The sequence below is a fragment of the Castor canadensis genome, chromosome 9 (assembly GCF_047511655.1).
Source record: "Castor canadensis chromosome 9, mCasCan1.hap1v2, whole genome shotgun sequence".
Classification (NCBI taxonomy): domain Eukaryota; kingdom Metazoa; phylum Chordata; class Mammalia; order Rodentia; family Castoridae; genus Castor; species Castor canadensis.
Window position 1 is genome coordinate 55,926,332 of NC_133394.1, and position 17,109 is coordinate 55,943,440.

Sequence of the window (17,109 nt, forward strand, 5' to 3'; positions counted from 1 at the left end):
TATAAGCAGGCTATGCGTTCCAGTCTTCTCTTCGGTTTGCTGCGTTGAAGGTGTTGTGATGTTGGGTCTTGTAAAAGGGTCTTCCAAGATGGTTTTTGCCTCCTTGTAGTCTTCATCATCGTTGAAACAGGTTTAACCAGTAATGCTAAGAGAAGATAAAACCCTACTTTGAAGCTTCAAGCATCAGACAGGAACTAGAAGGTGGTTGGAGAGTGACTTCCAAGGCTGTACAACCCCAGGACTCCAGGATATAAACGGGTGGATCCACACAGCAACTATGAAGCAACTGAAGAATTTAAGACGTGGGAACAAAGACTGTGAAGGACTGTGAAAGTACTCAAAGGAGAAAGGCATTGGAGGTAAGACCAGAGAAGACTGGAGTGTAGAAAGGGGTGAGGAAGCAAGGCTGGGTGGAAAGCTTTCCAGAGAGCTAACAAGGGTTAAGGGCCTAGGGTCCCGACACCCTAAGCTCCTGGGCTGTGATGCTAGTTATTGTGTGCAGGGCTGCGGACTCTGCAGGCCCAAAGCTCACTTTGACCTGAAGTGAGTCTCTAGTTTCAAAGGCTTGGAACCTTAAGCTTCTAGTTCTCAGGGTCTAGAGTTTTAAGCCCATAAGATATGAAGACTTGGCCCCAGGGTCTCCAAGGCCGCTGAAGTCCCAAATGTCTTTAGTAGCTTTTCTTTTTGATTGATCAAGCATTCAGTCTATGATGATACATTGATTTATTGCTTTTAATTATGTTTTGTCCATTTTATCACTTTTGTTCTAGAAATGTTTTACTTTTTTCGTTTTAACTTCATTTTTTATGACATTGAGAGGTCATGAAGAGTCCAAGCCTGTTTTGCAGAATGGTCCAATTGTTTCCTTTATGATTAGATTCTGGTTAAATGGTAGAAACCCTGCATAACTGATTTGTCAGCAGATGAGAACATGGTGCACGTCCACACGTGTAAATTTGTTTCATTGTTAGTGTAATTGTTCTTATTTGGTTTAGGTGGTATTACCAGATTTTCCCATTGTACAGGTTCTTTCATAGTTTTTTAAGTATGAAATTTGTGGAGTGACACTTTGAGACAGTGTGACAATTGAGTAGCTCACTAACTTTTCACTCAGTGGTAGAATATACTTGAATCTTGTTGTAAAGTGGCAATTTCCATTTGTCTTTTTGCTTCTCTCTCTCTCTCTCTCTCTCTCTCTCTCTCTCTCTCTCTCTGTCTGTCTCCTCTGACCCTGTGTCACATCACCCCGTGTGTGTGTGTATCTCCTTCCTGGTTGCCATGAGGTGAGCAGCTTTCATCTGCCATACCCTTCTGTTGTGACGTCCTGCATCACCAATGGCCTAAAACATAAAGCCAGTTAACCATGGACCGAAACCTCTGAAATCTTGAGCTGAAATTGACCTTTCTTCCTTTATGTTGACTTTCTCATCTATTTTTGTCACAGAGATGAAAAGCTAATATAATTGTTAATATCTATGATAGTTTACTCTTTTAACTTTACTTTGTTCTTTCTCCCTTCTTTCACTCCTTTCATCTTCCCATTTCCCTCCCTTTCTTTCATGTTGTTAGCACAATCATTTCCATAAAATTGTGGAGCCAAGGTCTTATTCTCTTGCTGGCTGCCAGATAGAAGGTACTGACACTTCTAAGAGGCTTCCTGGAGTATTTTTCTGCCAAGATACATTTTCCATGAGCCCTCTCACTACAGGCTGGCTTAATTCACCACCCCAAGAAGGAAGAAAAGCCTGTTTCTATTAGACAAGACAAGTGCTACTTGAGGATTAGGATAACTATGCAATTTCTCATGTATATTAAAATGCATTTGTGCACTTAACTGGCAGGGGAGATACCATGATCACGAATGTGATCCAGGTCGAGGCTTATCCATTGCACTCTAGATGTGCTGACCCTTGCGATTTCCTCAAATGTGGGAAACTTGACTGCATAATTTGTGGTAGTGGGGGACTGTGTTTGTGCTCTCCCCTTAAAAAAAAATAAAATGCATTTGTGAGTAAAAGGAATTAATAAATTCTTTGTAGCTTTTTTTCTTGTTGTGAACTGTGAAATTTGCAAAAGTTCATATGTCAGAGTTGAATTGATCACCCCCCATCATTCTTCTTTATCCCCCCTCGACTCTGGAATAGTTTCAACAGAACTCATTTTCCTATTTTTATACATGAGTACGTAACATTTCCACCATATTCACCTCCTATATCCTTTATATCCTCCCTCCTTTCCAGTGCTTCCAACCCACAGACAGAACCTGTTTTACCTTTATGTCCTCGTTTTTTGAAAAAAAAAAGGCAATTTTGTTTGTTTAAGATATCTATACAGGGTGTTTCATAGTAACATTTCCATGTATATATGTATTAAAACCTAAATTGGTTCATCCCCTCTTTTTTTTCTCCTTTCTACCTTAACACTCACCTTGAGTTAATACTTGTACATGGTGAAAGACATGGATCTAGTTTCAGTTTTCTGCATGCAGATAGGACCAATTCCCAGCAACATTTATTGAAGGGCCGTCTTTTCTCCATCAAATGGTTTGGGTGATGTCAAAAAATCAGGTGAGTATTGCTGGTGGATATGAATCTGAGTCTTCATTTCTGTTCAGATGGTCTTCCTGTATGTTTTTCTGCCAGTACCATGCAGTTTTTATTGCTGTGACTATGAAGTAGAGTTCTAAGTTGGGTATTGTGACCTCTAGCATTGGCTATCTGTGGTCTTTCATGATTCCAAATGAACTTCAGGTTGATTTTTCAATCTCTGTGGTGAATGTCATTGGAATTTTGAGGGCAATTGCTTTTTGAACATGTAGATTGCTTTTGGTAATATAGTTATTTTCACAATCTTGATTCTGCCAGTCCATGAGCATGGGAGATCATTCCATCTTCTGGAATCTTTGATTTCTTTTTCTTCAGTGATTTATAGTTTTCATTGTAGAGGTCGAGATCTTTCACTCCCTTTGGTAAGTGTATTCCTATGTACTATATTATTTTGGAGGCTATTGTAAATGGAACTGTTTTCCTATATTCTTTCTCAGTCTGCTTATTGTTGGTATATACAAAGATTACTGAGTTTTGTGAATTTATTTTGTATCCTTCTACTTTACTGAAGGTGTTTATTTTCTTTTAGTGGAGTTTTCTGTGTCTCTTAGGTATAAGATCATGTCATCTGCAAACAGGAATAGTTTGACTTCTTTGCTTTGTATTTGAATTATTCTTATTACTTCTTCCTGTCTTATTGCTCTAGCTAGTAATTCTAAGACTGTTGAATAAGAGTAGAGAGTAGAACCTTTGCCTTGTTCCTGACTTTAGAAGAAAGTGTTTTAATTTTTCGCTATTTAGTGTGATGTGGCTATAGGTTTGTCATATATAGCCTATATAAAATATATATATATATATATATATATATATATATATATATATATAGGCTTAACTTCCTTCTATTCTTAGTTTTATCATGAAAGAATGTTGAATTCCTGAAGGGTTTTTCTGCATCTATTGAGATGATCACGTGGTTTTTGCCTTTGCTTCTATTAATATTCTGTATTACATTTAATGATTTGCATATGTTGAACCATCCCCTCATCCCTGGGATAAAACTGACTTGGTCACGGTACATGAACTTTTTGATATGTTGTTGAATTCAGTTCACAGTATTTTATAGAGGATTTTTGCATCTAATCTCATTAAGAGATTTGCCCATAATTCTTTTTTTGTTGTGGCTTTGTCCAGTCTGGGGATAAGTGTAACACTGGCTTCATAGAATGGTGTTCTCAATGTATTCCTTCCCTTGCTATTTCATGGAAAAGATTGAGGAGTGCTGAGTTTATTTCTTTAAAGATCTGGTTAATTCAGATATTTCTTTTTTGGGAGAGTCTTATTGCTACTTCAATTTCATTCCTTGTTATAGATATATTTAGATGATTTATATCCTCTTGGTTCAGTTTTGTCTGGTTATATATGTCTAGAAATTCAACAGAATGGAAAAAGGAAGTAACACATTTTTAATTAAATATGTTTATATATACATCTGTATCTACATAGATATAGATGATATAATTGTGCAGTTTTTTCCTTTTTATGGAAAGGAGTAGGTTTTCTCTGAGTTTAATGAGTACACTGTGTATTTCACTCTGATTTCTTATCTGGATGCTATCTCTTTTTAGAGTTGACATCTTGAGCTGTGTGGCAATCAGTGGTTCATGCTCTACTGGACAGGTTTTAGGGGATTACACTCAGGGTTCTTAATTCTAGGCTCTTCTTGAGGTTTGGGTAGTTGTGGTCAGCTTGTTTGTTTAGCCAGGTGATCTGAAGTGGTCCTGTAAGGAACTGATGTGTTACTTGTGGCGGTCCCTTCAGCATGCATTCTAAGCCTGGGAGCTAGGATTAAGCCATTTGGCTTAATACTTTACTCTAGGAAGGCTTTTAGTTTCAGCTCACTATCAGGATTTCCAAGGTTGTAGAATGTGGTTTGTCACACAGGATATGACTGGGCCTCCCCTACCACAAACAGGGAATGGCAGTGGAGAACTTGGTAGTGAAAACCTTACAAATCATTTTACCTGAGTTTTGGATACTGAATAACTGACTGACAAGTTATGTTTATGCTGTACATTGGCAGGAAAAAGCCAGGGAATCCTAGACTTGATTGACAAGTGTCTGCATGCTTTCCTCTTCTTTGGCTTCCTCTTTAATCTGTGCATTTTTATAAAGAGTTTTAAAAATAAGTGCAGAAAGTTAGTTGAATTCATTCTTTGTACAATAGTGTATAAAGTTGAACAATGCATATGTGTTGGAATTTGTGGGGATACTGAGGTTTGAAATATGAGCCTGGCACTTACTAAGCAGGTACTCTGTCATTTGAGCTGTGACTGTAGCCTTCTGCATTTTTGCTATTCATTTATCCATTCACTCATTTATTTTTTATTTCATTATTTTTGTAATAGGGTCTCTTACTCTTTGCCTGCGCAGGCATGGACTGCAATCCTCCTTATATACACTTGTACTTCCTGTGTAGCTGTGAAGAAAGGTTTCTGCCAGCATGTCCAACTTTTATTGGTTGAGATGAGGTCTAGCAACTTTTTCCCCGGCTAGCCCTGAATTGTGATCCATGTGATGTCTTCCTTCTGGCTAGCTAAGATAAGATGAGTGACGCCGAGCCCTGACTTGTTTGTGTTTTGAGGTAGAGTTTTGCTCTGTTGCTCAGGCTGGCCTGGAACTTGACGCTCATGTCTCAGCCTTCCAAGCACTGGGGTTACAGTTGTGCTCCATCACACCTGGTGTCAAGTGTACTTTTTTATTATGAGTTCTTTGGAGATTAATATCAGACATAGTTAAACCTGATTAATGTGCAGTTTAATTATAACAAATATTTCTTGAGTGCTTTGCAGCAGGCATTATTAAAGTTTCTGATAATAAAGAAGTGGTCATTGGGGCCCTAGAGAGTATTATGGTAGTGATTCTTTTGTGTACAAGGCAGCAATTTTCTGAATTCATGTTTTTCTGATGTTCTATGCAAAAATATTTTTTATTTTATGTAAAAGACTAGGAAAGAAGCACTGCTGACTCGGTAGTTTTATTTACACTGAATTCAATTATAATAAATATTTATTGTTTTCATTAATAAAGCAGGGAGCTGCTTTAAGGTACATTGGGAAACTAGGCCTCTTAGAGATGTTAGCATACAGCTTTTCATTGGAAAGATAAAGGCAGAATTTTAAAATTTCATGGTAAGTTAGGAAAATTAATCCTTTAATTGGGGAAAATTATGGGAGACATTATTATGGGGGGCAGGAGGGTGGGATTCAGCAGGTTCCTACCCAGGACTTGAATGACACAATTCAGTCTCCCTCCTCCTGATCAGTGAAGTGCTGGGTTGCTGAAGTTCAGAGCCTTGGCCTCAGTATGGACAGCCACTTTCCTCCAGTGCCCTGGCTGTCACAGCTCCCTTCTAGGAGCTGAACTATGTGCATAAGGGAGGATGGCTGGTGGAGGGAGTGGGGGCAGCAGAGCCTGGTGGGGGAAAGGGGCTGCATCAGGCTCAGGTGGTTGCCATCCAGGACTCTGTGTCCCAGAAGATAAGCAAATGGTGAGGTTGTGGCTGCCTGGCACTCATCAAGGTGAGGAGATGGGTCCCACCTGGCCCGTTCCAGGAGAGTGGTACTTTTTACCAGTGCATCTGCTTCTGCCTCAGCAGCCTTGGCTTGGTGTCTGTGAGGTTTGGCTTCCTAGGCTGTCTGGTATAGTGGTACCCCTCCCATTGTCCTTTGCCTCCCACACTTGAACCTGCATTGGAGGTAAGTAAGGGTTCATGAAGGGCTGGGGCAGCCAGTGGCTGGGGACATGATATTTGAGTAGGCCCTGTGGTGACTTAAGGCATCTAGTTGGGCCTGTGCTGGAAGTAAAGACCAGGCACCAGCTAGATCAGCCATAAACTGCTCTAGCAGCCTGGGAGTGAGGCCAACCCACACGTGCTTCACCAAGGGGTGCTTCACCACAGGCAGTGAAGCCTTGGATCCTCCCTTTCTCCTGGCTCAGTGTGCTCACGTTCTGTTGGGTGCTTTGTGCGACACTGTGAAAGACATCTCCGCAGAAAACAGTGTCTTTGGTTAAGAGGAGATTAATGGAGTGATTGCCTTCAGGAGAGCATCACTTGTCCCTGATTCCCCCACTGGACTTAGTAAAGTTGACATTGCAAGGGTAAAGGAAAAAATTCTTGTAAAGCAATGGCCAGTATTGCAATGTGTTAAGAGTACAAGTTTCAGCTGATTTACTTTAGCTAGACAAAAGTTATCAACATAGACAAATTAACCAGAATATTTTTCTTGTGTAACTGTTGAGTGATATGTGGATTGTGTGCACATATTATCTCATTTAATCATCAAAAACCCTAGTACACAAGTTCTATTATTATTCCCACTTTACAGATGATATAATGAAAGTCCCCACCTATAAAGTAAGGATAACTAGTCCAAAGTCAGAGCTGTGACTCAGCCAGGCCATCTGACTCCTTTAAAGTCCCTTAATCTTTTGTATGTGCTACTGTCCCTCTAGCATCTCAAGAGTGTGTAAGACTATTTTCATTGCGTAAAGTGTGCAGGATGCCCACGATGGAACAGTAAGTAAGGCATCCTCCTTGACGGCAGGAACCTGGCAATTGGATGGAAAAAGTTTCTTCAGGCCACACTTTTGAGTAAGTTTTAAAGGTAGAAAGTTTCCTGGAGAATCCTCTGATGCCTTCCTCAGTGATTTTGAAACATTTGCAAGATTTTACTTTGAAAATTATGGTCTTTTCCTAGATTTCTTATTTCTTGCTTTGAAACTTTGAAGGAAATGTAATATTGAACTAATGGTACAATGGTTTCTGTGTGTGCATTCATGTTTAATCTACTTAGTTTGAAATTGTAACACTGCTAGTAAAGCCAGAACACCCTGTGCAACTAGTTAAAATGTCCTTGTTTTTCAGTTTCTGAAGATCATACATGAAGAAGGACCTTCTGAAGAGAAACGGAAGAAAAACCAGAACACTACAGAATGTGCAAAACATTTCAGTAGGTGTTTTTGGCTACAGTTTTTAAAAATCTAATTTCTAGTTTAAGTTCCACTAGGAAGAAAAGCTTCATTTGTGAAACAATCTGTGTGGCCAGGGAATGCCAGCAGAGTAGTGGATTGAGTAATGTGACCTGCACATCATTTTACCTGAGTTTTGGACTCTTGCTATCTGACTGCCATGTCATGCTTAGGCTGTACATGAGCAGGAGAAAACCTGGAAATCCTAGACTTGATTAACAAATGTCTGCATGCTTTCCTCTTCTTTGGCTTGCTCTTTAATCTGCCCATGTTTGTAAAGGGTTTTAAAAATAAGTGAAAAAATCTGTTGACATTTGTTCTTTGCACAATATTGTGTAAAGTTGGAAGAGGCGGGTACTGGCATTTGAAATCAGGGCCTGGCACTTGCTAGGCAGGCACTCTGTCATTTGAGCTGTGGCTCTAGCCTGCTTTGTTTTTGCTTTTTATTTATTTATTTACCCATGCATTCATTCATTCATATTTGCTTTCATTATATTTGTGATAGGCATCTCAACTTTCTGCCTGGGCAGTCATGGACTGAGATCCTCCTTATACAATTGTGCTTCCTGTTTAGATGTGAATACAGGTTCCTGCCAGCATGTCAACCTTTCCTTTGTTGAGATGAAGTCTAGCAAAAATTTTTCCCCAGCTAGCCCTAAATTGTGATCCATGAGATGTCTGCCTTCTGGGTTGCTGAGAGGTGTGACCCTTAGCCTTGACTTCTTAGTTTTTTGAAGTAGAGTTTTTGCCCTGTTGCTCAAGCTGGCCAAGAATTTTGATCTAATGTCGTGACCTCTCAAGTGCTCCATCACACCTGGATTTAATTATATTTTTGATTATGAATTCTGTGAAAATTAGTATCAGGCATGGCTAAACCTGTTTAAGAAGCAGTTAATTTATTTAATAAATGTTTCTTGAGTGCCATACAAGAGGCATTATTTCAAGATTCTGTTAATACAGAAGTGGTCATTGTGGCCCTGGAGAGGACTACATTAGTAACCATTTCTCCAGAAGGCAGTACTTTTGTGAACTCATGTGTTTTCCTGACTTTACTTGCAAGGATGTTTTTGTTTTATTTAAGCCTTGGGTAAGAATCACTAATGGCACAGGTATTTTAGGTACAATGAATTATAATATGTCTTTCTTATTTCCAGTAATAAGTTAGGAATTTGCTTTAATGTACAGTGAGAAACTAGGGTTCTTCCAGACTTCAGCATACTGTTTTCCATAGTGGAGACAGGGACAAGATTTTAAAATTTCATTGGAGGTCAGCATTAATTCTTTAATTTTCAAAAATTTGGGAGACATATATGTGAGTGAAGGAGTACAGGGCTGGGCAGGTTCCCTGTCAGGGCTTGAGTGAGGTAAATTAGGTGCCAGGTCCTCAGCAAGGACTCCCCTTCTGCTCGACTCCCCTGTCTGTCAAGGGCCCTTCCAGGAGTGTATGAACCAGGTGTGGCTAAGGGGAGGCAGATGGAGTGGTAACCTGCAGGGCTGGGGACCATGTTGGACTCAGGGTTGTGGCCTCAGGAGATATGTGATCCCTGAGAAAAGCAGAGAGGTCTCAGCTGCCTGGCACTGACTGAATGAGTGGATAGATCCATCCTGGCCCAGTCCAGTTTGGCAATACCTTTTCTTTATGCTTCTGGGCATTAGCATCTTTTTGTTGATTTGAGAGTCTGATAAGATTCTCTTTCTCCTCCACCTGCTGTAGTGATGACTTCTCCTTGTGTCATCACTTGTATCACAAGGAACTGCGGACCAGTGTCAGACATCAGTAAGGGATATTGGAAGGGTGGTGGGAGCCACTGGTTGGGGACCATGCTGCATTGGGCCTTCCTGGGATGTTAAGACAGCATGGTGGGCCAAAGCCAGCCTGCCAGTGCTTGTGTGAAGGATCAGGAATCCAGAGGTAGGTCGTGAGGCTCTTTAGCACACTGGAAGTATACCTCCCGAGAGGGTGCTTCACTCAGGGACACTTCACCTCAAGTGGGGAAGCCTTAGAGCCTCCCATGCTCCTAGTTCATTAGCTATATGTGCTTTGGTCCTCATGGGTATTGCACAACACTCAGTGGAAACAGTGTCTTTTGCTCAGTGAAGGTGAAGCCAAGTCATTGCCTTCAGGAGAATTATAATTGTCCTGACTCCACTCACCTTCAGCCACAAATGGACTTACTGTTGACAGTAGAAAGGCCAAGATTTCCTGCAAAGCTGTCATGAGATTTACAATGCCTAAGAGTAAACATTTCAGCTGAGGTAGTTTAATTAGACAAAAGTATAAATACATATAAATTAACCAGGATAGTTTTCTTGTGTAATTATTGAGTGGTGTGTGGATTGTGTACATAGGGTATCTCACTGAATCATCAAAAACCCTATTAAGTAAACTATATTATTATTCCCATTTTACAGATGAGAGAATGAACACACACAGTTCAAATGGAAGGGTAACTTGTCCAAAGTCAGAGTTGTGACTCAGCAGAACCCTGACCCTTAACCTGGTAGATGCTATACCATTGCTCTAGCATTTCACGTGCTTGTAAGGGGATTTTCATTTGGTAAAGAGTCTGGAAGAGGAGAGAAAGTAAAGCACCCTCTTTTATCATAAAGGACCCAGCAATTTGGTAGGAAAAAGTTTGTCTGGATTATATTGTAGAGTTACTTGTAAAGAAAAGAGTTTTCTTCCAGAATCCTCTAACTCCCACCTCATGCTCTGTCCATAGGACAGTGAATTTGCAACATTTGGAAGATCTCACTTTGAAAATCATTGCCCACTGCTCCATGTAGCATGGATTATTTAGAAACTTGAAGAAGAAATGTACTATTGGACTACAGGTCTAATAGTTTCTGGGTGGGTTTTCATGTTCAAATTACTTCATTTGAAATGGTAACACCGCTAATGGAGGCAGAATACATTGTCTAATTGGGGAAAATATTGCTGCTTTTCAGTTTCTTAAGATGAAACAGGAAGATGGACCTTCTGGTGAGAAAAGCCAAAACCAGATCATTTCAGTCTCTGACAAGAAACACTTCCATGGGGAATTTAGCTATGATTTTTAAAAACTAATATCTAGTTTAAGTTCCAACAGAAAAAAAGGTGATTTCTGCTTCACTTGTAATACAATCTGTGTGGTTAGAAATAGTAGTGAGTGGAGGATTGGGTGGTGTAATGTGACCTACACAAAATCGGACCTGGGTTTTGGCTTTTGAAATCTGACTGCTAAGTCATGCTTAGGCTATAAAGCCTGGAAATCCTAAAGTTGATTAACAAGCGTCAGCATGATTTTCTCTTCTTTGACTTGCTCTTTAATCTGCCCATGTTTATAAGGGTTTTAAAAATGAATGAAGACAGTCAGCTGACTTTTGTTCTTTGCACAATATTGCTTATAGATGAACTATATGTGTTTTGCGTGAAGGTATTGATACTGGCCTTTAAAACCAGGGCCTGGCACTTTCTAGGTAGGTACTCTAGCTGTTGAGCTGCTTCCCCAGGCCTTTTTGTTCTTTGATATGCATTTATGTATTTATTAATTTATTTTTTCTTTCCTTATTTTCTTCATAGTATGTCTCACTTTTTGCCTGGGCAGGCATGGACAGAGATCCTGCTTATATACACTTTCTGTTTCCCGTGGAGCTCTGGTGACAGGTGCCTGCCACCGTGTCCAACTTTTCTTGGTTGAGGTGAGGCCTAGAAAAATCTTTGACCCAGCTGCCTTTGAAGTGTGATCCTCTCTATCTCTTCCTTCTGATTATCTAAGATTAAAAGTGTGAGCCCTGGACCAGACTTGTTGGCTTGAGCTCAGGCTGGCTTGGAACTTGGGATCCTTGTGCCTCAGACTCCCTAGTGCTGGAACTATCAGTGTACTCCATCACACCAGGCTTTAAGTGCCTTTAAATGTTTTTTTACTTTCTTATTAAGAAATATTAGTTGTAAAGGGGGGATTAATTGGGACAATTCCCTATTGTCTTATGTTGTACATTAGTTAGCTCACCATCACCATCCCTCCTCCTGCACCCCTCCTGTACCCCTCCCTCCCCAGTTAAAGAAATTACAAGAGGTTTCTTGGTTCTAATTCATAGAATTAAGTGAAGTCTAACATCCACCTTGTATCCTCACCTTAATCTCTGTCATTCACCCTCCTTCCTCAGAACCCTCCCCATACATACACTGTGACTATTTATAGTCCTGTCTTCATTATTAATATTTAAGTAGATGTTCCAAAGGGTTTCTCAATGTGTCACAACTGTGGGTCTACTCTATTTTGCTCCCTTCAACCCCTTTCATTGTTTTCCATTACCCTTTTCCTTTCCCCATCCCATTTGCAATAGCTTTCAATACATATCTATATCCTCTACCTTCACAGATACTATGTTTTACTACATGTTGAGGCCCTATCATTCTCTTTTCCCTTCCTTCCTTCCTAGAGTTTCATAGAGTAGTTCCTTCAGTATACTTTTTATTTTGAGTTGTGAGGACATAAGTAGAAGACATAGTAAAACCTATTTAAGAAGCAGTTACTCATTTAAAATGTTTCTTGAGTTCCATACAGCAGGCATTATTTCAAGCTTCCATTAATACAGAAATACCAATTCTGGCCCTGGAGAGGATTACAGGTGTAACCCTTTCTCTAGAAGACAGTACATTTGTGAATGTGAATTCATACATTTTCTGATTTTACATTCAAGGTTATTTTTGCTATTTTTAAAACACTAGATAAGAAACACTACTCACTTGATTATTTTATGTACAATGAATTTTATTATACTGGGTCTTTCTTATTTACAGTAATAATACAGGGATCTGCATTAACATGCAGTGGGAAATGGGGGTTCTTCCATAATTTAGCATATTGTTTTTCATAGTGAAGATAGTGACAGGATTTTAAATTTTCATGGGAGATTAGGACCATTAATTCTTTAATATTTGAAATTTTGGGAGACATGATTATGGGGGGGCACTAGAAGGTTCCTTGTCAAGGCTTGAGCGATGTAAGTCTGAGTCCCTGGTCATGACCTGTGAAGTGCTGATTTGGGGCAATGCTGATCTGTGGTCTGTCCTCAGACTACCCTCTCATCCGCTTCACTGGCTGTCAAGGCCGTTCCAGGTGCTGAACCAGGAGCAGCCCAGTGGATGTCGAGTGGAGGGAATGGGCACATGCAGAGCTGGGTGCGTTGGCTGCAGCAACCAGGGACTTGCGATGCCTGAGACAAGCAAAGAGGTCTCAGCTGCCTGGCACATACTTAAATGAGGACATGGGTCCCTCCTTACCCAGTCCAGGTGGGCAGTACCTATTCTCTGTGCTTCTAGACATTAGCAGCTTTTTGTTGACATGGAAGTCTGATAGGATTCCCTTCCTTAGCTGCCTGCTGTGGACCGGTGACTCCTTATCCTTTGCATCATGGAAACCCGAGGACCAGCATCAGAGGATAGTAAAGGGGCTTGGAAGGTCAGGGGCAAACAGTGGTTGGAGACCCAATGCTGGAGTGGCTTCTCTTGGAAAGGTGAGGAGCTGGGTGGCCCAGAAGTGGCCTGCCACTGCTTATGGGAAGAGCCAGGAACCCAATATGTAGAACAAGACCCTTTAAAGCAGTCTGGCAGTATGGCTTCCCAGCACTGGCTGCATTCAAGGTCACTTCACCTAAGGGGGGATGCCTTGGAAACTTCCAGTCTCCTAGCTCACGAGAATGAGTCTATGGGTTCCCAAGGCTCCCTAAATGCAACATTCAGGAGAAACAGTGTCCTTTCTTCACAAGGGGTGAAGCCAAATCAGCCTTCAAGAGTTTCATTGTCCTGCCCGACCAGCCAGGATTTAATGTTGACAGTAGAAAGGGTAAGGGCAAGTTTGCAGCAAAGCAATTATGGGTTTGGTCATGACAATTGGAAAAAAATTCAGCTGTGTTTAAAAAGGCAAGAATAAATACATATATATTAACCAGGATAGTTGCCTTGTTTAAGTATTGAAAGGTATGTGTATTGTGGGCATAGGGTAACTGAAAGGTACAGTGGAAAACTAGGGATTTGGTGGACTTTAGCATGTACTTGTTGGTAGAAAAGTTGGGGTCGGGGAGGCTTGGAAAAAATTAATTCTTTAATTTTTAATATTTCAGGGAGACCTATCAGTAGGGGAAGAGGGCACGCCTGTGGTAGCAAAGGGGCTGAGAGGAACTGAACATGCATTGGGGTCGGAGGACGCTTGGAAAACATGAATTCTTTAAATTTCCAGGCTTGGGGAAGACGCAGTCATGGCGGAGGAAGGCAGGGCTGAGCAACTTCCTTGGCTGCTGGGTTCCAGTGAGGTCAGTCAGGTGCGCTGGCCCAGGTCTGTGAAGGGTTGTCTGGCTGGGTTTGTGCACTGCTGAGGCAGTTGTGGGCAAGGGACTCCGCAGCACCCTCCTGCTGGGGATCTCTTGGTGTTTAGCATGCACTTGTTGGTAGCAAAGGTGGGGTCGGGGAGGCTTGGAAAAAATTAATTCTTTAATTTTTAATACTTCAGGGAGACCTGTCATTGGGGTCGAGGGCGGGGCTGAGCAGGTTCCTTGGCTAGTGGGTTTGAGTGAGGTCAATGAGGTGCCCTAGCCCTGATCGGTGGGCTTGTGCAGTGCAGAGGCAGTTATGGGAATTGGAGTCCCATGCCCCTGTACTGGGCATCCCCTGGCTGTCTGTGGACTTGCTGGCAGTTGAAGCAGCAGTTGGGGCTGGGGCAGAGGAATGGATGACAGGAGGAGGGAGAGGGGGCTCCTGCAGAGCTGGGGGGGGCGGAGTTGGGCTCCAGGTCCCTGCAGACCACCCAAGCCTGGAGGTCTCCTGGAGAACTGGGGAGAGGTGTGGGGCACCTGTCAATCTCCCAGATCTGGTCTGGGTCTCCCCAGGCCAGCCAAGTTCAGGTGGGAGAGACCTTTCCCCAGTGCATCTGGGCTTGTGCAGCCAGGACTGTGGGGTCTGACAGGAAATTCTCTTTGCAGGCTGCTGGCTGCCATAGGGAATAGTCCCTGTGGCCTTTGCAGCCCTGAGCTGAGTGGCCTCGCGCGCGGAGCTGTGGACCGAAGGACCTGCGTGGCGGGTAAGTAACGGGGACCCAGATGGGCTGCGGCTATGCAGGACGTTTGGGCAGCTGTGCAGCTCGGCGGGCCGGCATCGCCAGCGCAGCGCGACCCATGCTGGCGGGAGGGAAGGACCAGGCAACCCTGCTGGGGCTGTAGCAAACCTTGCCATAGTGGCAGGCCTGTGAGGGCGGCAGCGGCGCGAGGGCAGCAGCGGCCTCGTGGGCGTCGGCGGTGGCGGCGGCGGCGGCGGCGGCGGTGGCGTCGGCATTGGCGGCGGTGGCGTCGGCGGCGGCGGCATTGGCGGAGGCGGTGGCTGCAGCCGCGGCAGCAGAGGTGGCAGTGGCGGCTGCGCCTCTGGCGGCCCCGCAGGCCCTTCACCCCGGATTGCTTCAGGCCAGGCGCTTGGTTCAAACTCCTAGGACTGGCAAGCCTGTGAGCCTCCAGGTCAGTTCCCTCTCCTAGATTGCTTGCTTGGGTTGCCTTGTCTTCTAATGGGTCCCCAGGGTTCCTGGGCTGTTTTTGTTCCTGGACTGTTTTTTCATGTGGCAGGATGCTTTGCTCTTCTTTGGCTTGTTCTATGAGTCTGTGCATGGTTCCAAGGCGCTTTGAATCCTGAGTGAATGGAGAAAATGTGTTGAGTCTGGTTTTTTGCACAATTCTGCATATGGATGTGTGAAGTGTGTTGGGTTTTGGGAGGGACTGAAAAAGGGGTTTGAAATCAGGGCCAGGCGTTTTCTAGGTGAGCCCTGTATTCCTCCAGGGAGACCCCTTAGACCTTTTGAGGCTTTTGTTATTTCCCCCCCACACCCGGCCACCTTTCTTAATTTCTTGACCTTTTTAGACCTTCATCGTTCACGTATGTATGTATGTATGTATGTAGGTAGGTATGTATGTATGTATGTGTTTGCTATCGTGTGCATGCATGTATGTATCCCTTTATTCACTTCTCTGATTAAGGTTTCTGTGGTCTTTTTGGGCGGGGTGGGGCTCTCTTCCTTTGGGCCTGGTCAGCCCTGGACAGTGACCCTCCTTCTGAACATTGTGTGCTGCTGGAGTAGCTGTGGTGACAGTCGCCTGCTGTTGCCATGTGCAACTTTTGTTCCTTGAGCTGCATTGTAGCAAAGTTTTAGCCTCAGCTTCCCTTGAACTATGCTCCTGCCTTTTGTCCCTCTCTGGGTAGCTGAAAACCTAGGCCCGAGACCCTGGGCAGGACTTGTTTGTTTTTGGAAGGAGAGTTTTGCCCTGTAGCCCAGGCTGACCTGGGAAGTAGGGTCCTCCTGCCTCAGTCCCCAAAGTGTGGGATGCCAAGGGTGCTCTGCCCCCCTGCTGGTTGAGGTGTGCTTTCTGGTTTAGTAGTTTGGTCAGCTAGTTTTGCCCCCTCCCCCACGGGGAGAGACTCTGCCTGGAGGGGGGTATTCATTGTACATTCCAAAGAGACCTGTAGGGGTCCACTGGTTGCATTGTCCCCACCCCCTCCCTTGGGAGCCCCTCCCAGACTCACTTCAGGCAATGGTAGGAGGGTTCTCTTTTTGTCTTTCTTCCAGGTATGTGCAGTCCATCTGTCCTAGAACCTTATTCTAATCACCCTCACTCACCCTCCTCCTTCCCGTAAGTACCCGAGCGAGCACACATAGGCTGTACCAAGTAGACAGACCCTTGTTTCTTAGGAAGTTTGACGGGAATGTAGCAAGGGATTCCTCACTGTTTCCCTGCAGGGCAGGGAGTCAACTTGACCTACTTCTGCGCAACTGCTCCTGTTGCTCTGCCTTACCCTCTGACCTCCTGCCCCTGGAACTTTCAGGAGCTTTGATACAAGTGCTGCTCCTAGGTTCTCCCTGCCCATCTGTTTCCTTCAAGGGTATCCTTGGCGCCACTCCTCCCCTTTTCCTTTCTCTCCCTCCCCGACTGGCAAATAGTGTACTTTCCTTTTAGTTCCTGAATTGTGCATTGTAATTCCTTCCTCTCTGGTTGTTCTTGCAAGAGCTGGTCAGCCCTGTTGAAGAGGCAAGCAGTGAGAACATTAAAGACATCGCCCCCACCCCCCACCCCAGCCCCCGCAAATCCCCCTTCCGCCTCCCTGCTAAAAGACACCAGGTGGCTCTTTCAGGCTTGCTTCAGCCTCAGGGGTTCCTCGTGGCCCTCCAGAATTCTAAGGTAGGGACCGCTTTCCTTAGAAGGCAGTACTTTTGTGAAGTCATATCTTTGCTGGGTTTTGCAAGCAGGTGGTTCTGCATTGTTGGCAAGTTCTAGTAAGAAACACCACTCAGGCGCCAGCGTCGTTCTCACACTATTTTATTATAGTCCACCTGGATGACTTCCATCGTCATGCAGGGGCAGGGACCTGTTTTAAGGTCCAATGGGATACAAGGGATCTCTTGGGGTTTCGCTTGCACTTGGTGGTAGCAAAGGGGCTGAGAGGAACTGAACATACATTGGGGTCGGAGGACGCTTGGAAAACATGAATTCTTTAAATTTCCAAGCTTGGGGAAGA

At 43.5% G+C, this 17,109-nt stretch overlaps 1 protein-coding gene, 1 long non-coding RNA gene and 1 other non-coding gene across 3 annotated transcripts in view; all 3 read left to right on the top strand.

Annotated features, from left to right (window-relative positions):
• Positions 1–47: 47 nt before the first annotated feature.
• LOC109675975 (uncharacterized) lies at positions 48–12,819 on the top strand. Its single transcript, XR_002211494.2, has 4 exons — positions 48–359; positions 7,471–7,555; positions 11,137–11,255; positions 12,670–12,819. It is a non-coding gene; the product is annotated as an uncharacterized lncRNA (long non-coding RNA).
• On the top strand, positions 1,827–1,986 carry LOC141411066 (U1 spliceosomal RNA). Its single transcript, XR_012435926.1, has one exon. It is a non-coding gene; the product is annotated as a U1 spliceosomal RNA (small nuclear RNA).
• Positions 12,820–14,930: 2,111 nt separating the features above from the next.
• LOC141410891 (uncharacterized) overlaps positions 14,931–17,109 on the top strand; it is a 31,681-nt gene continuing 29,502 nt past the window's right edge. Inside the window, exon 1 of the mRNA XM_074041664.1 lies at positions 14,931–15,062. The gene's annotated coding sequence lies outside the window, so the exon portion shown is untranslated. The remainder of the gene's footprint in view (positions 15,063–17,109) is intronic.